General features: G+C 40.7%; 1 protein-coding gene and 1 pseudogene across 6 annotated transcripts in view; both read right to left on the minus strand.

Moving 5' to 3' along the window:
* SPATA5 (spermatogenesis associated 5) overlaps positions 1–25930 on the minus strand; it is a 168154-nt gene that overhangs the window by 38862 nt on the left and 103362 nt on the right. The gene's annotated exons all lie outside the window — the stretch shown is intronic.
* Positions 7886–7998, minus strand: LOC125440429 (annotated as a pseudogene).

Below are 25930 nucleotides of genomic sequence, written 5' to 3' on the forward strand. Positions count from 1 at the left end.
AAATGGACTAAGAGCAAAGCACGTGACTATACAATTACATAGGCTCTTTACAGGTGCCAAATAAGTTGCATCATATCTATACTTAGATCCTCAAAGGCTCCTGTCCTAAAGGAAGGAACTGGTGTGATAACACAACAAAACTGATCTGTTATATGAATCTGGAAACTGCTCAAATATTTAGTTAAAAATTATAGTTTTCAAATCTATTGGATTTCTCCATGGTTCTTCTTCACAATTTATTTTGCAAAAGACTATATGAATACAAGCAAGGAATACAATACTGTATATACTCGTGTATAAGCTGACCCGTGTGTAAGCCGAGGCACCTAATTTTACCACCAAAACCTGGGAAAACTTATTGACTAGCCGAGGGTTGGAAGCTGGGGTTTGAGGAAGCCCAGCCTGCCGGCAGGCAGAAAAAACTCCTTATTTGGGCAGTGACATCAGGGGGAGCAGGACATCAGTAGTGACCAAGCAAAGTCAGTTAATGAAAAAATGTGTTAGTACTGCAACCTGAAAACAGAACAATATTTTTCCAATTAGTTTTCTGCACCTCAGCTCAAGTGATATTAGAGTTCATTATAGGAAGCATCACATAAAGGAAAAGATATAGTGTATCTACAGAGAATGTACATATGTGTCCACAGGAATGGAGAGAGTCCTACATGCATGCTGCCCAGGTACCAGCTGGCTGCGGTCTTGTGGGCAATCAGTGGTATAAACACAAAAACTGTAAACCCATCCTGTAAAACAGGTGCCACAAAGAATATGTTTTGCCTGCTATTAACACTTTCCTGAGAGAAAATCTCCTCACCCCCGCCCCACAATTCCACACTGCAGTGTGCGTTTTGGCTGGCTGATAATTTCTTTGCCAAAAGAGCTAACACATGCACACCTCTGGCAAGTAAAAGAATGATTAATAAATGCCTTCAACATTTCTATTTTTTAAAAAAGGTAAGACCTGTCCTAAACAAACAGAAATGGAAAGTTCATCTGGAAGATGAATTGACAGAACAATGCATATTATTTTCTATTTCTTTTATAAGCACCACATTTAGTCCCCTGAGGCAATACACCCAGCCCTTCTTATTGTCTCAACATGTCACCTTGAGAAGGCTTCAATATCTTTCACACATTACACAATGATGGGTTATCCTTGGCTAGTCTAACACAGCTTTAGGAAGAGGGGCTGGGATGCTAGCCAAACAATTAAGGCTGAATTCCTGGCACATTAAAACTGTTCTCATTGCTGCTTATAAACAGAATTTTTAGATATGGAAAAAAAATCTTTTAAAATATCCATGTGCACTTTACTTCATTCAATTGTTTTTTCTTCAGATTAAGTCAGGCTAAAGATCTTCCTAAATTTAAAATACAGAACATGCCTAGCCAATATAGTAATAAAGCCATTAGACGTTAGGTTGTGTAAGACTTTTCCCCCTAGTTTACAGGTTCAGGAGGAATCAGAGAATTGGAAGGGGCCATATGAGGCCATCTAGTTCAATTGCCTGTGGAATGCAGGATCAGCCTAGGACAGTGATTCCGAACCTTTTTTGCACTCATGTACTCCAACCCCATATTAGCAAAACATTTGTAATTAATACTGTTGCTGTTATTTCAAATGTATATGTTGTAACTGCAAATAAATGGGCCAATAATGAGATGAAAAATAATAGAAAAATACGATGAACAAATAGTGCATATTTATCCACACTCAAAACTCAAGATAAAATGAGCTCAATGCTTAGTTAACATATATACTATATTGCATATACATTTTAAAAACATTTTGTTTATTAATACTTGAACTCTATAAAAGGAAAGGAGGGAAGATTGAAGGGGGGCACTGCACGTTAACTAACGGAGCCTGGTACTCAGATAGTACGAAATTTTACCCTGGGCCCAGGGGCATATTGACAGAAAATGGCGCCCAGGGCAAACTCTCAAACTGTGCCCCCAACCTCTTGTTATCTGAATGTTATGCTACAATTGATACATCTCAAGATCGCATTAACCTTTTTTGTCACTGCATCACACTGGATGCTCATATTTTAACTTACTGTCCATTCATACCTCAAGAACTTGTTCACACACGCTGCCACTCAGTAGTGAATCCCCCATCCAGAGGGAAGGGGGAAGGGATAGAAAGGGACAGAAAAGGGGGAGAAAGAGAGAAAGGGAAGGAGAGAGAGAGAGAAAGAAGAAAAGGGAGAAAATAAGGGGGAAAGAGAAATAGAGAAAGAGCGGGGAGAGAAAGGGAAGAGAAGAAGTTGAGTCTATATCCCTCCTTTCTCTCCTCTAAGGAGACTCAAAGGGGCTGACAAACTCCTCCCCCGCCCCACAAACACCCTGTGAAGTAAGTGGGGCAGACTTGGAGAATTTAGGCCATCAAAATTAGTTATCTCAAGAGGTTCAGATTCTATTTACGTATCCTTCCCACAATATATTGTAACAAATACATTATTGAATGTATTTAATTCATTTATACCCCAACTTTTTCCCCAATGGGGACCCAAAGAGGCTTCAATCACTCTCCTGTCTTTATTTTATCCTCACAACAACTGTGGTAATTTAGGCTGAAAAAATGTAACTGGCCCAAGGTCACCCAGCAAATTTTGAACCTGGGTCCCCTGTATCCTAAACTCTTAACCACTATACCACGCTGGTTCTCAATTAATGAAGATGTATCTAACGTCTGACATAACAACCCACAGATTATTTTATGGATTTGACTCTAGTGCTAGTTCCCCCCATAGGGTACCACAAGAAATTCTTACGTTGATATGCAAGATTTGAGCCTGGGGGCACCTTAGAGACCAATAAGATTTTCAGGGTGTAAGTTTTTGAGAGTCAAAGCTCTCTTTATCAGATATGAGTTGAAATGTAGATGTCCGAATCCTTATATTCTAGTCAGAAAGTGGAAGGGGTGTTGCAAAGAAGGAATTCAGGATTCAGAGGTACAATACACATCATAATTAGCTTGACTATAGCAGAGAGAAAATGTTTGGGGGACAGAAAATTAGCATCTGCAGTGAGATAAAAATGCCATGTCCCTATTCAGCCCAGTTTGGGGGGAGTGTCCATTGTTCTGAACTTGTGAATGAACTCAAGTTCAGCAATATCACATTGTAATCTCCCCTTAAATCTTCTATGTTTGAGGAATGCCATACTGTATCTGCAGTTTCTTGTTTACAACACAGACACACACCCTTCTGACTGGGATATAAGAACTCAGATCTCAGCGAACTCATATCTGACAAATGGAGCATTGACTCTCAAAAGCTTATTTCCAATGATAGACAATCTAGAAAAAATAAAAACCTGGCAAACAGTCAATGATGAAGAGGGAAAAATTATGTGCTTATTATATCATCAAATAGTATCAAAACTGAAAAAACAAATAGCCAAAGAAGGCAGCCAATTAAGAAGACTTTCAAGCAAACAAAAATTACAATAAAAAGTTTTAGAAATGTCAGAATATAGATGCAACATTCTATCATATGTGGTGGACATGCAGGGAAGCAAGAAGGCACAAGGAAAAACAGAGATACATGAGGAAATGCAAAATGTCTTAAAACTCAAGTGAGTTTAATCTGAAAAACATGCTACTAAATATTAAGTAATATTCCAAAAATATATAATGAGTAATGTAATGTATGCAGCAGAACAGAAGGCAGAGAATTTGAATGGAGGAGTAAATTAACCGAATATGCATGAATGGCAAAACTAGCATAAATTTAAGGTAAATTGAACATCTTTTTCAATTATATATATGAAATTGAGAATGAAGTTTAATAATCTTAGATCAAAACAAAAGAGAGATCAAAGCAATATATGTGTTATAATAAGTTATTAGATACGGAGATATATTGTAAAGACAAAGTAATATAATCTCAAATATTAATTTTAGACAGTAAGCTCTACACAGAGTATAAGAATATGAAAGTTTATGTTTGATTTCTATGCTTATTACATGTATTGAAATACAATTTTTACATTTAAAAAGCTTATATCCTAAAGACGTTGGTCTCTAGGGTGCAACTAGAGTCAAACTTAGCTGCTCTACTGCAGACCAATACAGCTATGCTCTGAAATTATCTTCATGCTGATATACATAAGTAAAGAATGTATAGATTAGAGGGGCCTGTGTACTTCTATCCACATGTGAAAGAAAGATCCAACTTCTTGACATTTACAACAAAGACCATCACTATGTTTACTCATCTTCTTAATAACTTCAGGCGTTATATACCATCTACAAAACAATTTATACCAATTCTCTTTTAACATTTGGCAATAAGTTTAATATTTTTGGACCATAATGTTTCCCATTGTTGAAAAGTTATCTCTTCTTTGAAGTTTTGCTTCTATTTCATCATACAGTCCTTTACCTGTTCCATTTCGTGCTTAAACAAGCTCTCACATATTCCTCCCATCAAATGTTGTTTCTGCAAAGTAATTTCTTTTTTAAAATTTGACATTTCACGTAATATTCCTCCCTGTAGTTTTAATTCTTTGCTGAGTCTGGATGCCAACTGAAAATATACCAACCATTGTATTTTCTTGCCTCTCTCCTTTATCTCTTGCCAGGATTTAATTTTCCCTTGCTTCTTGATCATTCTCTTATAGATTATATTATCATTCTTCTTCTGTGTTTCTTTATCACAATAAGCTTCTATGGAAGATTTTAAAGGTGAGATCAGGGGACTATGTCATAAGTAAGTTTTTTTCCCAGATTTCAAAAAGTCCTTTTTGTGTTACATGAAAGACTTTTCTAATAAAATCTGTCTTTTGATTCGCTTTTTCCCTTCATAAATAACTATGTATACCCATTGTTAAATCTGCTGTTTCTAATTTTATAAGTCTCTGAAATGGATTTTGTACCCAGTCAGAGATCTGTACAAGTCCTGCTGCTTGATGATATAATTTGATATTGGGTACAGCTAGACCTCCTCTTTTTTTCATCTTGCAAAACTTTAAATCTTATTCTTGGTCTTTGGTTGCTTTAAATAAATTTATTAAAATGCATTTCAACAGAAACTGAGTGGATTTTCTGGTGAGGAAACGAAGAATGTAAACTTTTTTTTCCATTTAGCCTTTATTTGGCATAAACAGTATAAAATAGAATGTAAACTTACAATCCCCAGTTATATATTATAGGATCCATATTCCAAGAAAAGAAGAATTCTTTAAATAGTTCATAAAGGAACCTAATATGTTGACAGTCATAAAGATTCTCACCTGAAATGTGAAACTTTATGTTTACTTCCATGAGAAAATGTAACCAACTATTGTATTTAAGATTTATTTTGATGAGCAGGGGTTAACACAGTTCAGTGCTTTTTGCTGGTAGCTTTGGAAGAATGTCAACATACTGGTATCTTTGCATAAGCATAAACACTAAAAAAGTTAAGTGGGGGGAAGAGGTAGTGGGTGTGGATTAAGGTGTTGAGTCATATGAAAACTTCAAGCATAAAAGTGTTGAGCCTTTGATGAGGTATGTGAAGAATCAGCCACAAAGCAAAATAGATTTTTTCCAGCCAGAATCCTAAACGAAGGAACAAACATACTTACTTTCTCTCCTGATGTCTTACGTTACTGACAGAAAATAACCACCAATATTAAATATTAAGTTTATTCAGGTATTTTGGAAATAATGTGGAGGACTGCTTGATCGATTGGTACAATTATCTTAGAACTCTAATGGACATGTACTTATGAACAGTGGATTATTTGCCCGGGGCCATGGGGTAATTCATGTCCCCAGGTGCTACTAATCTGCTCACATGGGGAGTGCAAAATCGGCCCCCATGTGACCAGATGCCTTCCTGCCCAGCAGCCATGGCACAAGAGGAACTTGCGCCCCAGCTGCTGGGCAAGCAAGAGGGACTGCTCTCATCTTCTCTTCCTACTCAGCAGCTGTGGCGCGAGAGAAACTCGTGCCCTGGCGGCTGGATAGGCAAAAGGGGCTGCCTTCAGCTCCTCTTCCCGCCGAGCACCAGGGGAGCGAGAGAAACTTGCGCCGCGGCTGCTGGGCAGGCAAGAGGGGCTACCCTAGGCTCCTCTTCCCAGCCAAGCAGCCGTGGTGCAAGAGAAACTCACGCTGTGGCTGCTGGTCAGAGAAGAGGGGTTGGAGCCCGACTCGTGAGTAAGCGGGGCTCCGTGCAGAGGGGGTTTTGTCTCCAGGCACCATTTGGCCCCCATACAACTCAGCCTGTGAGCAAGTCTCATGGAATTCGGTAAGCTAACGTAGCTCACTGGGATGTGTTTCTCAATAACCAAGTCCTGTTTTTCACACACACGGACCCAAAACCCTACATGCTCATAAAATAGAGCTAAAACACTTCTTGAACAATCATGAGATTTAGAACCATAATCAAAGCTGAGATTTCTTTTCCACTCCTCCTCAAACAGCATGAGCTTTAAATAAACCACTGGTACTTAGCTGGAGATGAATGTGTCACCCGTCAGACACTGTAGGTGGGAGACACGCTTTTCATAAGTTAGTAAAAATTCACGCTTTTCATAAGTTAGTAAAAATTCCCACATTTGCCTGCAAGCATGATGTAAAGTCTGCTGCCAATCCTACCTGCCGTGGCTTATCCATTTGTGACTTTTTGGCAGGCAAGCAGTAATGCCAGATAATATATAACTTTCATCTTCAGGAAAAGTGAGCTTTTTGTCTCTACCATTTGATAGAGTGAATGGACATGAAAAGTTGAGAACCGATGGAATAAACAGATATGATGAGCTTGGGAAATATATCAATGTTACATTTTATCTCTGCTCATTATAGACATCATGCCAAACCATGGAAGCATAATTATGTATGTGCAGAGATCTGAAATGCCAAACCACACAATGCAGCAAGCCTATATTCAGTGTTACAATGCAAAACACCCAAGATTCTCTGCACATGGACCATTGCAACACATGTCTACATTCCATTAGTGCCCAAACTGCCAACAGTAAGAGCAACTATGGTAAGTCTTTTTCTGCTCTTGCCTTTTCTTTTCCAAACAGGAGAGAACCTTAGTAACCTCTCCCACCTTGCGTAAAGGAGAACAGGAATTGTCAGGAGCCTGGAAGCCACAGAAGTCTGGCAAACAATTTGGCGCTGTTTTAAATATTATGCTGATGATACCGTGAACAAGTTCTACTTTGTAAATACAATTAACAACTGTTAAATACATGCCATTGACACTCAAATTTCTGAGTTTAACAATTTAATCATTGAGCTGGTTCTTGGTTAATTTACCAAATAAGGACACAAGTTGTGAATCCACTATCTCAGTTTCCACCTCTTTTCAAACATGCATAACCAACTTTCCAAATAAAGGCCACGTCTCTGAGAAGCAGATGCGCATAGGCGGGCTCAAAGCATGTGTGCGAGCATAGAAACACATGATCTATTTTCCAATTAAGTAACACACAGAGCAAGTTGGAGCTTTGTGAGGGTACAGCCTTTCTGAAACTGTAAAACATCAGGCTAAATTCCAGGCTATGCATCAGATCCAGAAGGAAAGTCTATAGTTTAATATGTAAGACCTAAAGAACAAAGAAGAGAGATGAGGGCAGAACAAAGTAAAAAAACTAGGGAGAACTCTGACTATAATCTATAACCAGACAAATCCATGAGCTGATAAGTTTGGGCACCAAGACCACACATAACTAGGCACCAGAGGCTCCAAGGGGGCAGCAGAGGTACGCAACGCACTGGATGTGCCCCCCTGTGGGGGGGGTGAGGAGGGCGTTCCAGAGCGGGGGCAAAGGATGCACTGGGCACTTTTCCCCCTTGCTACACCTCTGCTAGGCACCACTGGAAGACAAGCAGCACCAATCTGGAGATAGATCACATGGGCTTCTATAAGAACAAAGAACTGTAAGGCAGTCATCACTATGACAAATACATGGTCCTCAAATAGAGGACATATCAGTTTTTAAACTGATAAGAACAGATACTACACTTGATCTTAGCCGATAAAGCAGTGATGGCAAACCTTTTTAAGACCGAGTGCCCAAATTGCAACCCGAACCCTAGTTATTTGTCGCAAAGTGCTAACCCGGCAGTTTAACTTGAATGCTGAGGTTTAAGTTTAGAAAAAACCGGTTGGCTCCCTCTTCCTCCGCCCCACCCGCACAAGCAGGGGCCAGCCTGATCTAGCCTCCAGCAAGTTTTGCGTGCACCGCTCTGTGCCTCTCTAGCATCTCTGCCTCCTCTGCATCCCCCTTGGGCAGAAGCCACCCAAAGCACAGGCACCAGGCCCGCCAGCCGAGTCCTCCCTGCTCAGCACAGTGCGCGCACGTCGTGCTCAGTTGCCCAGGCCAGCCTAGATGTGTGTGTGTGGGGTGTGTGTGTGTGTGGGGTGTGTGTGTGTGTGTGTGTGTGATTTTCCATCCCCACATGATGAACTCTGTTCGTGACCACAGAGAGGGCTCCGAGTGCCACCTCTGGCACCCGTGCCATAGGTTCGCCATCACTGCGATAAAGGCTTATCAATTGACTATGACAAATAGTGAATTGAATGGCTTACCAAGAATTCCAAAACTAGAGCAACCCAACAAGCAGTAGGAATTTGCACATATTTGGTGGATGCACTGAGCATGTAGAACAGCCCACCAAAATGAACTCACAAGATCAGAGCATGCTTCAGGTGGCACAGAAGATAAGGAGAAGTTAATATCACATTGTTCAAACATGTATACTATGAGACCGCTCTCCATTGCTGTCCAGTCCAAGATCCAGATTCCTTAGACACAGAGTCAGGAGCCCAGATGTCCAGATAGAACTATTTACCTGCAGTTACGGGTTGCTCTGAAGGCAAAGCACAGGGCTGAGCCACAGAAGTTCAAGAGTCTAAGACACAGCAGCAGCCAAGAACACAGTGTGTGTGGGATCTGCCAGTGGGAGGAAGCACCTTTCATGAGAAATGGCTGTTGCCAAAGGATGCTTACAAGAAAATCACCTGCAGCAGGTGTGAGAGAACAAACTCTAAAAGAGGGATATTTGCAGATGAGACAGCGCTCCTCCCATAATCCATACAGATAATTAAAGTCTTGGACAGGAATTGCTAGTGTACCATATTTAACAGCTATTGCTTTTCCCAAATTCTGGTGGGCTTTTTCAAGAACTCAGTTTAACGCTTTTCCATCAGTCCAACTCAGTGAGAGACTGCAGCAATGGCCGATAGAAGCGCATTGATATCCTTGCAATGCAAATGTGATTGAGGCAATCAACCATATTCTATTACTGTCTGAGTTTTATAGGGATGTTAGACATCACTTAATCTTGCCCCTGCTGACTAAACCCTTTGGATATTCTAGTTATTCTAGTCACAGTAGTGATGTCAAGTTTTACTCAAAGATAAAGATTCCACAATTTTGCACACACTGTCAAAGTTTTGTTACATTGCAAGCAGGATACAAAAATCGCTGGTGTCATGTGAGATTGCTCGTTAACTGTTTGTTAACATTGTTGCTGTGTTTGGGTTTGTTTGGGTTTTTTGCTGGTCTATGACTGCATTTAACAAAATGAAAAAAGTGAAAGAATGATAATCAGTCCCACCCCTCAGGACTCCTATCATTTCATATCTGTATGCTAAAATGAATTACAAATGTAGGTGAAATATTTCTTGGAGTTCCATGACTAATCACTGACTATGCCCCTATTAAGACCACTAATTGTGGAACTGCTTTAGATAAAAGTTGCTGGGTGATTCCATAACTTGTGAGATCACTGTCAGCTCCAAAATGTTAGGAATCTGCTCTGTTATCAAACATGTAGATTTTGTAAAGGGCAACCTTAGCTCTCTAAAACCGTGCATTTCATGTGACAAACTGTGCACAGGAAGCTTAGTATTTATAGAAATTAAGCCTCAATTAGCTGCAAGTATTCTGACATGAGTACTAAGCTATCTTCTGGCAATACCACCAGATGAAACAGACACTGCATATGCTAGATAAACAGCGCCAAGCAAGGGAGAGAAGCAAGTTGCTGACACTTCCGAGTTTAAAAGGAGACAGCCACTGTGCTCGGCTCCTTTCCAGGTCAGACTGGCTGTCGCCACTGATACTAACAGGGAAAGTGAGCATGATGTTACCCAGCAAATGCTTAGAGAGACTCAGAAAGCCAGAGAAAAGGAAATGCACTGCCAGTACCATAGATCTGTACCTTCATGAAACCTGTTACACCTGCTTTTTTGTTGTTTTTAGATGAAGGATTAAAGTTCCTATATGAAGCCAACGGATTTAATCTTCAAGATGAACATGAGCCACAGAAAAAATGGCTAAGCATCCTGAGGTTTAGTCCCTGTAAACCAGAAGGCAGAGCCCATGGGCTTTATGGCTGGAGCAGGAGGCTGAATACTAAGTTGGTGATTTTAACACAGATTTATGCTTATGCCCTGGGGGGGGGGGGGCGCTGGAAGGCAGTAAAATGATCCACAAGTAGGCTCAGCATCTGGTCTACTTGTGGATCATTTTACAGCCTGTAAAGAGGCTATGCACATACAACCTGTAGATAGGTGTCTTCATGCAATTGCTTTTTTCAGGATTAACATTCACATAGTGAGAAATGGAGGTTTGGAATAGCTGAAGAGACTCAGAATGGTGTCTGTTTAGAATAGCTTGCGTCCATATCTCTGCCTTCTCATCCAGAAATTTAACTGCAACTCTGGGCTGAAACCTTTAATTTCAAGTAAACCCTTACTGTACAGAAAGATGCTGTTGTCATAGAGAGATGAAGAATTAATTATCTATTCTTTATGGTGACAAATAGGCAAGATGTGGATGACCATTTAGCCATCTGCCAGGAATGGACAAGATATCTGGATATAGTTAGTAGGGTCATGAAAAGTTTGGGATGTACACCTTAGTTTGATTGGAGAAAAGGCATATATGGAGATCCAATTCCAGTTTCACAAGTTTAACCCTCCCTGCTGGGACAGGAAAGGTTAAAAGGTCTGACCAACATGTGAAGGTGGAGGGAACAAAGGAAGAAAGCAGGGTTAATTCTGTTTTGATCAGCCTCTATCTGCAAAGTTCCTATGGGCTTACATCTATTTCAAGGAAGTCAAAGCCAAGATAACACAAATCATTATGTAGGTGTGTTACCCTTGAAAGTTTTACATTATTTCCCTAATCTGTGATATTCTGTAGTGCTTTGATACAGTTTTCAATGCTTTGTGCGCTACTGAATTGACAGTGTATTTTGGTGATTTTTGTTTCTTTTAAAGATCTCAGACGGTGGGCAAAAATCTCACTCATGTGCTTGACTGATCATTCTTTGCATAAACCATAACCCCCTGACTCAGCTACAGACAGGTAGCTGACCAGAGGGTATGGGTGTGGGAAACAGAAAACAGACCACCCAAACACGCAAAGCCCTATCCACAGGCAGAAAAAAGAAGGGGACTAATTGAGAGGTGATGTGCTACCCAGTGCAGTTGGAAGGGGAGAGAGACAGTAGGGCAGGCCCTCTCACATGGGCATAGCTCCCCTTTACTTCTTGGGGAGCAAAGGGAGGAGGAGAACACTTCTTTTATTTCTTTATATATGGTATTATTCCATTTATACCCACCCTCCACCAGCTACACCGGGCTCAGGGTGGCTTCCAACAACATACATTATGATCAGTCTCTATCTGCAAAGTTGGATATATATATCCAAGCTGGGTGGCCGTGGTTTCGTACCAAATCACTGCCACACAGCCTGGAAAACCCGCCACAGCCATACAATCTAAAACCACAAATCCTAATTTCACTTGAACAGATGGCATTCAAATTTCATACCTTCTATATAATAGTTGTCTCAGTGGTGAGCTGGTTTGCAGTGATGGTACTCAGAGCAAAAAGATCTTTTAAAGAGTGGAACAGGAAGGGAAAAGGAAAGAGAAGTGGACAGCGTAGAAAGGGGAGGTGAAGGGAAGGAGGGCAGGGGAGGGAGGCCAGCTGATCTATTTAACTGTTGCTGCCTTAACGATATTTGTGGTGGAACATCTCTGTACTAAAGACTCTGTGAAACTGACTTAAATCCTGCCAGACATAGATTTCAGACAGACTTTTGGGAAACGTTAGTTCAGACAGAAGGCAAAATGTTAAGTGATCCGTGAATGTACACCACCACACCAGTTAGCTTGAAGTACCACACTGGTTAGTTTGGGTACCTCAAAAAGTATCAGAAGCTGGTTTATTAGCTGCAGTTAGGCTTCACTGTGGTTTTACCTTGTGTAAGAACACAGTATCTTGGCATATTCCTAATGATGCTCCACACCCATTCTGCCTGGCAAGAGCAGCTCAAAAACGCAACCACTCTTGCCTTCAAGCTCACTCTCCCTAGTGCCAGAAGTCATTCTGCCCCTGGCCCTGAGCCCACCTGGCAACAGACTCCTCACTTAACCCCAATTCCACTTCCTTACTTATTTACTTAATCTATAGTCCGTCCTTGTTACAAAAGACTTAAAATTAAAAGACAGAGCAATGCAGCAAGCTTTTTCCATGCCTCAGAAACAAATTATTGCTCATCTGCAAATTGAAAATGTAAAATTTTCCAACATATTGCTTTTAAGAGGGGCATGAGTAAGAGTGCTATCATTCAGGGCAGTTCCTACAGCCACCTCTTCATCGTGTGAATCCACATTTCTTTTCTCCGTTATTATCCTCTCGTGCCCCCCATTTTTATTTTCACATTTTGGGGATTTTCTAAATCCCCAAATCTTTCAAAACTTAATCCTTTTCCCCAGCATAAGTGGAATGTCTTCTTCATTCATGTGTCACTTGTAGTCAGCAGCTGTCTTCAAAACCATGTTGCTGAAAACATATTAATAATTTCCTCCATAAAGACCCTTGCACATTGTACTACCAATCATAGCTCATTTGGAATTACACATGAATCTGTGCTTCTAGATTCCTGCATGGGCCAATGATAGCCAGTGCCAAGTCTTGATGAAGGCCTTGGAATGGAAAGGAGTGGAAGCAAAGAACAGTCACTGGGGGGGAATCCATGACACATTCAACAGGCTGCATCCTGCCCCAGCATCCCAGGATGTTCACATGTTCATATTGTATCTTGGGTACCACAGATGTATCATACAACATAACAGAGTCATGAAAGCATCCTAGATCTGGTTCTCACTAAGATCATAAGTGTAAGTCTTGCCTCTACCTCTAAATCCTGAAGTTGGAGGCTTAGAAAACTGGATGCTTCTCCAAACCAACGTGACTTCTACACATAAAGCTAGATGTCGGGAGACAGTAGAACATAAGAACATAAGAACTAGCCTGCTGGATCAGACCAGAGTCCATCTAGTCCAGCATTCTGCTACTCACAGTGGCCCACCAGGTACTAGATGATATGGGGTGGAAAGGTGGACCAGAGTCCATCTAGATGGACCAGAGTCCATCTAGTCCAGCATTCTACTACTCGCAGTGGCCCACCAGGCACTGGATGATATGGGGTGGAAAGGTGGGAGAGATCAGAAGTTCAGTACTCGCAAGCTTTTTCCCTGATATCTAGTTTTCCTTGCAGAGAAGTGTGTGTGTGTATGTGTTTCTTTTGCACAGATTAGTATCCTACCCTATGAGATTTCACCTGTGCTTCAAAGTGGTACAGCCTAGTTCAATTTCAATCACTACATGGTATGCCTCTTTTCCCAGAGCCCTCTTTCGACTTTTCATCCTAAGCTTACTTCTATTTCACCTCTTTGCTTTCCCATCCATTTTTAAGTGTTCCTACTTTTTTTCTAAATTAAGGTGTATTTTACCCATTCTTTCCTAACATTTTGCTTTCCCATGTGTATTTATGAAGGGAAGGCCAACATTTTAAAAAAATATGCCTAAAGTGGAAAAATACCTTGAGTTGCCTCAGCTTAGCAAATGTCTTCTTCCCAAGCTACTTCTGTCCCAGCAGCACACTCAGGCCTATGTAAACATGCAATATCCTGAGGCAATAGAATCCTGAAGTGATCAAATGGCCTGTGTCACCAAAAGGGAAGTACGTCTTCAAGTAAAACACAGTTTCTTGTAACCAAACTAGCATGTCAGGAACAAAGTATTTTCTTCCTTTAGAGCAGGGGTCCCCAAACTTTTTAAACAGGGGGCCAGTTCACTGTCCCTCAGACTGTTGGAGGGCCGGACTAAAAAAAACTATGAACAAATTCCTATGCACAAATGATTGTAAAATGTCTGATTTCACCTTTCAGCCTTTCTGTCATGGTCTATTTTTAGAACAGTGACCAAAGTATGTCAAGTACAGGGTGGGCTCCAAATATTGTTGGGGAGGCTGTGGAATACCTTCCCCTGTAAAAAAAAAAAAGCAGAACTTTCCCAATGAAACATTCCATCTAACCCAGGATCAGGTATCTTCCTGGGTTCTTTCCTCCCTAGCAGCCAACGAGCAATTTGCCAGCCTGGCTGATGCCAATGGGAGTGAGGCGGAACAGAAAGCCTTAGAGCAACACATGGAGTAGCTGAGAGGGAAGGGCGGAGAAGGCATTGCCACATGTAAGGTTTCCAACTCTGAGTCAGAAAATTCATGGAGATTTGGGGGTGCCATCATGTAACTGCAATCAACAGCCATTGGGCCGGTTCCTCCTCTCCCTCGAGCCCCCACTGCACATGAATGGAGCCATCACCGCCATGCCTGGTGGGCCGGATAAATGCCTTCAGGGGGCCACATTTGGCCCCCGGGCCATAGTTTGGGGACCCCTGCTTTACAGCTATGCTTTTAGGCATAAATATAATGTTTAAGTGTACATGGGCACTGGATGATATGGGGTGGAAAGGTGGGAGAGATCAGAAGTTCAGTGCACTTCTTTACCAGCTTGTTCTCATATTAATTATTTGCAACCCCTATTCTTAGTCAGAGCAAAGGAAGGGGAAACTGCCCCCGCCGCAGCATCCCCACCCCAGAACGTCCCCGCCATGCCCCCTCGAAGGCCTGGCCATGCCTCTGCCACTGCTCTGCCCGGGGCATCATGCCCCCACCTGTGGGTGCCGTGCCCCCTCACCCGTGGGCGCTACACCACTGCCCTTAGTAGAAGCTTCTGCTGAAAAGCTGCAGTAGAAATCCCATTTCCATCCCTCTCCATCAAATAACACAAGAAATAAAAGCATCGTAACACTGAAAGTATGTAACAGATTTGCAAAAACACAACGAATTAAACACACACATCACTGTGCAACCTCACACCCAAATACAGAAAGTTAAGTGATGTTTCCCTATTCAGTAAAAATGGCAGAAAATACCTAAAAAAAAACTTTTGCTCTATTTTTTCAACTTCTGTAACTCAGTCTTTGAAAAATAATTTCTTTGCAATTCAGACCACTTAAAACTTCCGACCAAAGAGACCCTTTCCACCAAACGTAAGAAAAAGGATAAACAGTTTAACAAAACTGAAGAACAGAAGTTGATTTATATGATGGATACCTTTAATTTAAAATAATTTAAAATAAAGACTTCTAGGCATACAGTATCTGCCTTGTACTCATTTGAGAACAGGTAAAGGGTCCAGTTCACAACATAGCCTAGAGTTCAGCACCTCAATGTGACATATTTGTACAAAAATACTGCAGCCCACCACACTTCATTTCCTCCTCAAAGCAATTCAAACTAACTGCTGACCAGGGTCATAGTTCCATGGAGTTTGGACCATGACTTACACGTGATGCAGCCAAACAAGTAATGCCTGAACTGAAAGCCTCTGTAAACCAGATTAGTTGCATTTGAAGTTGCAAAGTTAGCAAAGGTTCCTACAGCTACCAAATAACATGAAAAAATGTGCAGACCAAAATTAATCCAGAGTGTTTCAAGTGCATAAGATAACATGATTTGTTCCTACATCTTTCCTTTCATTGCCTTTCCTTGCCAAAAAAGCTGATAAGCAACATTGATGAGCCTATTTTCTACAGTATCTGTATATGTCTATGATCTGCTGCCATTGCTAGCACAAATTTGTGAAGTGTGCAATGCTCTAGTATGGTGGATTTATTAATTTTAAAAGGCATTACCTGAGAGTATGGCAGACACACAAGTATTCCAGTATGGGAAGAAAATCACAAATATAGACAAGGTTGAGATTGGTTCCCAGTTCCTATTTCATTCCCAGATCCTTATTCACAATCCGAGTTGCTGAATCCAACCCTTATTTTGGGGTGTTGTGGGCATGTTGATGTTCCAGTTGCTTATTCAAATTGCCTTTGCAATACAGGCTACTTGGTGGCACCAGAGGTGGGATCCAGCAGGTTCTCACAGGTTCCCGAGAGTAGGTTACTAATTATTTGTGTGTGCCGAGAGGGGGTTACTAATTGGTGATTTTGCCACGTGATTTTGGCCTTAGTTACGCCCCTCCTCTCAGCAGTAGCGCGCAGAACTTGAAGCAGTCTAGCAGGAGGTGCAACCGATAAGCGCGCAGTGGCAGCTCATGGGCGCCATGCGCAAGCATTCGCTTTCCTGCAAGGATCTCGCGCATGCTGGCCGGGCAAGTCCTTGCCACAGCCCCGCCCAGGAATGCCCCGCCCCCGGAGTGCCCAGCCACGCCCCTGTCATGCCCCGCGCAGCCCCATTGGCGCTACGCCACTGTTTGAATCCCATCACCATGGGAACCTGTTACTAAAATTTTTGGATACCACCACTGGGTGGCACCCAAAAGAGGACTGAGGTGCTACTGTATGTTTTCCTGCAAAGGACAGTCTCCAGAGTACAGGGATGTGTGCTTCAGGGTGGTCCAAAAACTGTTTTGGAGTGCAGATGGGCCTCAGTGTCTATATGAACATTTGACCTGGAGGCACCCCTCTTTGGAACAACCAGCCAGGACTAGGAACCAGCCTACAACCCCTTGGAGGGCAAAATCCCCTGAATGTGGGGATATGTGATGTGTGGTGGTCCACATCTTATTTTGGGGTGTAGAGCTTTTTAACTGTTCTCAATATTTGTCACTGGATTCCCAAATAAGGAAGCAAAAAGTGTGAATAAGGAACTGGGGACTGACTTCAGTCTTCTCATCAGATAAATCACTGTTATGTAAACAAAGGGCTTACTTTTAATTCAGCAAAAGTTAAAAGAAACTGATAGCAAGATACCGAGGCATCAGCAGCTGTTTGATATACAACATCAAACAGGCAAGTTAAGTATATATATACCTTACAGCAAAATATTCAAATAATAAAAATTTCCTTTTGTTAGCCAAGATAAAGTTTGTTTTATAATAGTTTTATAATAGTTTATAATAGTTTAATTTACAACTTTATAGCTAGAAATATTATTAAACAGATATTTAAAGAAACTATTTCTTTGTACCCAACTTGCTTTCTGTGGTAATTAACGTTTATGTTCCATTTTCTAAAATATGCTAAGCAGCTTATCTTTCCTTCCTAGGAAGCATAAGTGCTATGGCACATAGAGAAATGACTATCAGTGTCAAATAAAAGAACTCAAAAGTCAGGCATTGCTTCAGCAAAATATGTAAGAATGCCTTGCTCTGCACAGGCAAAACTTCCCATTTGCTTTAATGAGATTATGTAATGGTTCAACAATGGTTTAACTGGGCTGTGTAATTGCATTAATGAGACTAATAAGCTTGCTGAATCAGGGATTTTGGCATTTATTTACCTTTGATTCATGATGAGTTCAAGATATTTTTACTAGAACACAGTTAAGTTTGGGTTTACTTCTTGCATCAGTCTCCAGCTTAAAGAGTTTGACAGAATTAGTTATCCTATCTGCCCAGGAAACAGATGCAATTAACTGTGAGCCCAAGAGAAGAAATTGTACCCTGAACATTTTTTCTTTCAACACTGAAGACAATATTAACGCCATTACGCCTGCTTGTTAATTGCAAAGCCTTGTGGGTGGTCTGCTTTAACAAACGGTTAAAGCAGACATTATACTTCTTCTCTTACTTAAAGCTGGTTGTGACATTCTACATTTATTTTTAAAGATGCATTTTAAACATGGCCAACTTGTTTAAAACAAAGTATAACCCACCACTGATTTCTGGATAAAGTGGTAGTATGCAGGCATTTAAAACAACAACAAAAACTGCTCTATATTCTTTTTCCATTGCTTACTCCCTCTGACCCAATAAACCTGTGTTGCAACACTACACCAGAATACAACTCTGTGTTTCAGTCAATATTAAATGCCTTTAAGATTTTAATCACTCATTCATTGGCTGTAAAGTGGATATTACATCCCTTTCCTGTAGGCAATCAGATAGCACAGTGTTTTAATGTACAAACATGCTGGTACTTAATACAGTACTTAATACAGAAGCATCTTTCTGCTCACAGATTCCCTGATTTACCATTTGAATCATACCAATACACCACTGAGCAATGTTGCATCCCTTCTGGAAACCATTTTCCAAATAAATTACAGAACTGTGTGTGAAATATAATTGTCAATGAGGAAATTTTCACAGATGGCAAAGCAATGATAATTAACCAGAAACTTCCCTGATGGAGTTATAAACTGTACTCCTAAACGGTGTTTGCAATGCCACTAGCATAGATGCTGTCATGACTGTACTGATTACTTGCAGATTGGCAAGGATGATCAAGAGATACTTTTGTGAACAGGTAACTTGCCTACAGGTAGGAACCTGAGACCAATGTCCCATCGATGCTACACGACTATGACAGATAGGAAAGGGAAGAACAAGAAGGCAGAAGATTTGCCATTCACATTTAAGCAAAGACTGAGCAAGTGCTGGGAGAAGCATTTGGGATTCAGCCAGTTGATCTATTTGGTAATTTGATATAGGATTAGTAGTTTTGTTGCCTGCTGCTTCCTCTATGCCAGTGGTGGCGAACCTATGGCACTCCAGATGTTCATGGACTACAATTCCCATCAGCCCCTGCCAGCATGGCCAATTGGCCATGCTGGCAGGGGCTGATGGGAATTGTAGTCTGTGAACATCTGGAGTGCCATAGGTTCGCCACCACAGCTCTATGCTCTACTTGTATATTTGCGAACAGATATTATAAAGACACAAAAGTATCCAAAGGAATTAAATCCACTAGTGCAACATTAACCTTAAGAGTCTCGGCTGCTTAGAGGAGGGATTTTGAAATAATTGCTCAAAATGTTCTATTTTGCTTACCAATTCTGCCTAACTTGTCTAACAAAAAGTATCACTTTACCCATTTTATTCTTCTTATGCTTGTTCTCTGCCTAATGCAGGCAGTAAATTGAACTCAGGTTTACACTGCTAGGTTTAACACCTGTTTCAGAGGAACTATGTATATATATATTACTGTTCAGATGACTGAAAACCCACAGCTTGACACTTGGTCAAGTCAACACAAAGTCTTCCCTTCACTACCTACCCTCATTCAAATATCAAAGGTCTCAATTTTTACATTCGGTAATATTTTATTCAAGCTTCCCTTTATGCATGGCTGTGCCCTTTCCTGAACTGTCGAATGGCTTTAAAAGGGCATTAAAGTCTGATTACTGGCTGCTAGCCAGGATGACTAAAATTAACTTCTACATCCAGAGGCAGCAAATCCCTGAATAATAGTGGTGGGAGCAATGATGAAGGGAGGGAAAACTGCACCTGGAACATGAAGTCACCACGCGCCTCCACCCGCCCCACCCCGCCCCAAAATGCCCCTGACACGCTCCACCCACCCCCAATATGCCCCATGCACCCGACACATGACTGCAATGGCGGTGCCAGGGTGAGCTGCCCAAGATGTCCCCATTGTAGCTCCGCCTCTGGGTGGGAGGCATCATTAGGTTATGTCCTTGGCTTCTACACCCTGTTTATTAGCCCTCTGGGAAGCTGGTTGGCCAGTGAATGGAACAGGATACTGGAGTAGATGCAGCACTGGTTTGATCCAGCAGAATACTTCTTATGTCTCCCCTTCTTATTTATTTTACTGGATATGTATCTCACTCTTTCCCATCCAAAGACAGGTTCAGGGCAGCAAACAATATAAAATATACAAAACACACAAAACTGCACATAATTTCATTAATTACTCAACTAAAATACCACTTAAAATACCCCTGATGCCTTACAATTACAGTCTATTCAAACTTTTTGTTTGGTCAGAAGGAGGGAATGTAGGATCAACAACAAACAAACCTAACCCAACTAATAACTTATAATAAACTAAGACAATTACAATACATAGGTGAAAGGTGGGAAAAGGGAGCAGTGATGTAACTGTTGCTGCCTCAATCATAGACCTGAAGGAATACCTCCATCTTACAGGCCCTGTGGAACTGAACTTTCCACTTCTTTCCTCTCATCCTATTCTCTTCTCACTTTCCCAAAACCTGACCTCTGACTCTCACCTACTTCCCAGTCTTCGTTCTTTCTCTCTGCTCAGTCACACTACCACCAATATTTCCTTTCCTACTAATACACACACAACTTCTCTAGTGCCTATTTTATTTTTATTATTGTTGTTGTTGTTTTTAACTATTTTTCACATTTATTTCACAAACACAATAGTGTTTATATTCAGTGAGTGTTGCAATTGTTGACTCAGATATGTGAAACTGAAGTTAATATGTTCTACGCCTTCTGCCCCCACGTAACTCTCCCATCCAGCACTGGATTTTTTAGAGGCCGATTAGTAACATTGGATCCAAAAGTAACAACTGTACTTCCAATGAAAACAAAATTTTGTTTTCTTCAATTCTTCACATTATTTACACATTTAGTTAGACAAGTTGATCCCCAATTTGGTCTCCATAGTAAGAATACTCATGATACAACATCACAGCAGCTAACTGTAACATATTTTTATCCATTAATAATAATCATTTGCTATCTATTATATTAACATATAACCTGTGTTTTAACAGTTTAATTTGTAAGGTGTAATACAATTATCTTGCCAGTCAGAACATGATAAAAACTTTGAACAAGCAATACATTATCAGGATTAATGTCAGGTTTTGTAATAACCTGTACAAAAATGATTCCTGGATAACTGGGGAGTGAATTTTCAGGAATCACATTCAAGGCAGAATTTTTCAGTTCTAACTCTAAAAGTCCAAAGAAGAACTTGATAAATGATGAACCATTTCATAGTGTCTGAGGATGCTTCACCTTAGTTTAAAAGAATTAAGACCACAACAGGTTGAAACCATGAATACAAAACCACATTTATGTCTCTTCTATCTATAAATAAAAGATTGATTGGGGTGCTGTGGGGTTTCAGGGCTGTATGGCCGTGTACAGCCTGGAAACCCCAAAGCACCCCAGTGATTCTGGCCGTGAAAACCTTCGACAATACAAAAAGATTGACTACTTCTGCTCTTTTTAAGAAATAATAGGTGCAATGACTCATACTGCATACATTAAATATGTTCTTATGAATATTTAATCTTTTCAGTAACAGTTCTAATGGCAAATTATCAAGATAAAAATTGACACACACCCCCTAATATTTTAGTTTTGGATTACCAGCTTTTCCCATACTTACTACTATTATCAAAATAAGCAGCTATATAATTCTGCATTTTCTCCTTCTGGTTGCTGCCTACCGGCTAGATTACACTATGGTGAATAGACTACTTTGTTGTATCATTTTTCTATCCAGATTTGCATCTTTCCTGTGTACGGTTAACAGACAGTTTGCATTTGAAGGGTACCTCTATAGTGCTTCCCTTCCTGCCCCAAACTTCCTTCCTTTGATTAACAGAAGTAGGCTAATAATGCCTTCATTCACATGGATAAAAAGGAAACACATGACAGAAGAAATTATTCAGATATCCTCAAAGTCAACAAAATGCAAAGAAGACCACACTTTTCATGCTGAAGTTCTCTCACTTTATACTCTAGAAGATATTAAAATCTTATCCATTACAAAAATATGTAGTGTGAAGAAAAAGCAGAATAACCTGGGGAAATACTCTCATTTGTAAATTCAATCATGTGCGATCACGGAACCTTCTTCCAGGATTAGAGCTTTCTTTTTCTGCTTTCTAAGGTTAATTCTTAGTGAAAGATAAAAAGAATGCACAGGCTTAAGAAACACTTCATCTTCCTTCAGCGTGTAAAATTGTGTCATGATAGGAACTATTCTAAAGTGACATCCTAACTTCAGAAGTCAAACTTTACCTACAAGAGTGTCAAGATAACATAATTTGCCACATAGGCTACTTGAAGACTCAACATTTCACGTCAGCTAAGTAACAGAACTATCTTTAATTCAAACAATGCTTCAAGAGCTGGTCTCGATTTGAATATTATTGATAAGGATCCAACACACCTTCTCCCTGCAAACACGAGTAGAAAGCATTCCCCTATGTTAGAACAGATAGTTATCCTGACCTACAGAAGGAGCTACAGCAATGGCCAGGGGTTTATTTTAAGGGCTTGAAAATAGCGATAAGCTGCTTGAAACAATGGAAAAAAATGCCTAAAACAGTAGTTCTATCCATATTGCCTCTGGAATTCAATGGAGTTGCTCTAAGGAATTTTAGAGGACTGCGTACTTTTCCATGAACCTACTTGTCTGTTAAAATGTACTAATCCAAATGGACCCATCTTCAGAAGTCAGATGGATAGTTATGAGGGATGTCTTTTTTCTGGTGGCTGTGAAATGCCCTTTCTACATTAATTTGGTGCCTGCACAGTCAACAGGAAAATTCATTCTGTTGCATGATTTTAGGCAACCACTTGCCCTGTTAGATTTCCAGTACAATCCTGAAAGTCAATAGCCTGAGAATAGTTTATGCTGCAATTATGCTGTAATTCGCTTCACTAGATGCTGTTCATCAATTTTAGGAACCCTTTATGGCAAATAAGAGTTTTAAAACCTTAAATATATAGGAATCACAGGCTTTTCGATTCTAAAAAGTACACATACAGTAAAAAGATATGCAAAACATTCTAGACCCCTAGAATTTTTATTTATTTATTTATATTTCAAACTTATAGGCCGCCTCTTCCGCAGGGGGCTCGAGGCGGCTTCCAACATGGCTGTTCTCTGACAGCAACTCCAACAACATAACTTAACACATTTAAAATCCAGCAGCAATCATATACAATTTAAACAGTAAAACAGTAGACTAATAAAACGGTAAAAACGGGCGCCCGATCCCAAGGCTAAAAAGGGAGAAGTAGTAATAGAAAAGGAAAAGGAGGGAGCAGGCGGGCCCAGATGGAATCAACAGTGGGCCCGACCGAAATAACAGGGGATGGAGAATGGCAGCCTCAGTTTTGATTCCGATGTTTCAGTGGGGGGCAGTAAAACCGCGGCCAGCCTCCCCAAAAGCCCGGTGGAATAGCTCTGTTTTGCAGGCCCTGCGGAACTCACCAAGGTCCCGCAGGGCCCGAACTGATGGAGGTAGAGCATTCCACCAGGCAGGGGCCAGAGCCGTAAAGGCCCTGGCCCGGGTCGAGGCCAGCCGCATCATCGCGGGGCTGGGGGTCACCAGCAGTTCTGCCACCGCTGAACGCAGTGGCCTACGTGGGACATAAGGGGTGATGCGGTCCCGTAGGTATGAGGGCCCCATGCCGCGTAAGGCCTTAAAGGTTATTACCAGCACCTTGAAGACGATCCGGAACTCCACTGGGAGCCAGTGCAGACGGCATAGCACAGGGGTGATGTGATCTGAATAATCACCACCTGTCAAAAGCCGTGCCGCTGCATTCTGGACCAGCTTCAACTTCCGGATCAATCGCAAGGGAAGGCCCGCGTAAAGCGAGTTACAGTAATCTAGCCTCGAGGTGACCATCGCATGGATCACGGTGGCCAGGTCGGTGGCCAGTTTTTCAAAATTAAAACTGTGAGGTCATCATTAGAAAGTCCCAAATAAATCATAACATTCGAGGATAGCATTCTTGTGTCATTTAGACCTGGGGGGACAGAAAAACAAGGAAACAAGGTCATCATAAATGGCTAGTATTTACAACCCTCTATAAAAGACAATGAAGACAGGAAGCTTCCTATGGAGATTAAGGTTCACAGTCTCCAGCTAAAAATAAACAAGCTTCAACAGTCACATCTGCTGGAAAAACTGAGCTCAGAAGTGCCAGATTGACAGGAAAAGAACACTTCAACACACACACAATACAGCTAGTTCACACTAATAGATTTAAAGGAAGGCAAGCTAAATTTGTACTCGCTGTCACATTATAGCCAGCTTGCCACCAAATCCAGAACAATTCAGTTATAAATTGAGGCAGACTGAATTATTTCACAGTACTGTTCAGGGGGACTTTTCTTCCCCCCTGTGGAATACTGTCACAAGCAGCTGAGTCTGGAATTTCTATATATTACTGTTCTTGGGGTTTGAAATGTTTTAGATATTTAAATAAATTTCTCCTTAAAAGCAGAGATGATCATACAGTTTTCTGTAGCATTATCTTTTGTAGGCATGAGATCCTCGTTTAGATAAAACAAGTAGATTGAAAAGAGGGTTAATATGATGGAAGTATAACTGTCTCACAAGAATGTTACATTGTATATGTATTCATTCAGTATAAGACATATACTTGTGCTGGATAATTCATTTAAATTAGTGCACTTTAATGTTTGCATTCACTGTGACTCCTTTATGCTAGTATCATCAAGTACTTGGATGCTATCCCACAATTCTGGAGTTGCCCTTGGAAGGGGAGTGCATCACTGGGTGTCCTTATCACCTTTCACTAACTAGCTGAAAATAAAGAACGTATAAGGAAATGCCACCCTATTGAATACATATGTTACTTTCTTGTGGTACTCATCCTTACATTTTCCTGTAAGGTACAATTAATGATAATTAAATTAAATCTCCACATTTATATTAGTGATCTGAAAGCAATCCTTTTCAGTAGTAGAGGACAGGAAAAGTCCCAGTACACCATTAAAGTTTGCTGGATGACCCTGGCCAGTCACATACTAACCAGCCTAACCTAGGCTACTGTGAGGCTAAAATGGAGAAGAGGAAAACTATGTATACCACATTGGGTCCCAACTGGGGAAGCATAAAGTATATACATAAAGCAAATAAATAGATAATATATTATCAGGTATTACAATCATGCTTACATGGAGCCTACCAACTTAACATAACAGGAGGATGCATTGCCCACTATATTTGGTTGTAACATTTGTAACCATTTGGTTGTAACATTAAACATGAGAAGGGCTCTTAACTGACAGTTATAACTCCTCTGAAAAGTGAAGTTGCTTGCTATGATTTTGATTATGAAAGAGGCAAGATCACATCACAGGCAGATAAAGTAAGGGTTTCTACATAGCCAGGGGTCTATCAGATATGAAATAAATATTACTTTTACTGAAAAGATTTTATTAAACAATTACTTTGACAGAAAACATTAGTCCACAATTCTTAATGGGCTCTCCGCTCGCTGCAACATATTATTATTTATGCAATGTATAGCTGCCTTCTCACTGAGACTTAAGGGAGATTTTCCCTCAAGTCACATCGGACGTATGGTAACCCTGATAGCGCTTTCAAGGCAAGAGATGTTCAGAGGTAGTTTGCCATTGCCTGCTTCCAAGTCACGACTCTGGTATTCCTTGGAGGTCTTGCATCCAAATATTTGCCAAGGTCAACCCTACTTAAGCTTCCAGGATCTGAGGAGATCAAGTTAGCTTGGACTATCCAGATCAGGGAATTAAGGAGAATCATGTACTGTAAAAAGTAAAACAAAGTTAACTAGGAATGTTGGGATGTTTGCTGGCAATGCATTTGTCAGTTGAACCTTTCTCATTTGACGGTTACGGACTATGGTGACCCGATCCTAGGATTACTTGCAGGCCTGGCAAACACTGTAAATGTCTCACAAACTGGCTTGCAGCTGTGCAATGACTTCGTTTTTTATTATATGTTTGATCTCAAAGCATAATGAACAGAGTGAGCTGACACAAACAGTCTGAGAGAAATGAGGAAAAGTGAAGACTGAACTCCAGGGAGAGAAGAAAGGTGTAGTCTTTGCACTTCATAGTTGCTTCTAAGT

This window comes from Sphaerodactylus townsendi, linkage group LG10 (genome assembly GCF_021028975.2).
Source record: "Sphaerodactylus townsendi isolate TG3544 linkage group LG10, MPM_Stown_v2.3, whole genome shotgun sequence".
Taxonomy (NCBI): domain Eukaryota; kingdom Metazoa; phylum Chordata; class Lepidosauria; order Squamata; family Sphaerodactylidae; genus Sphaerodactylus; species Sphaerodactylus townsendi.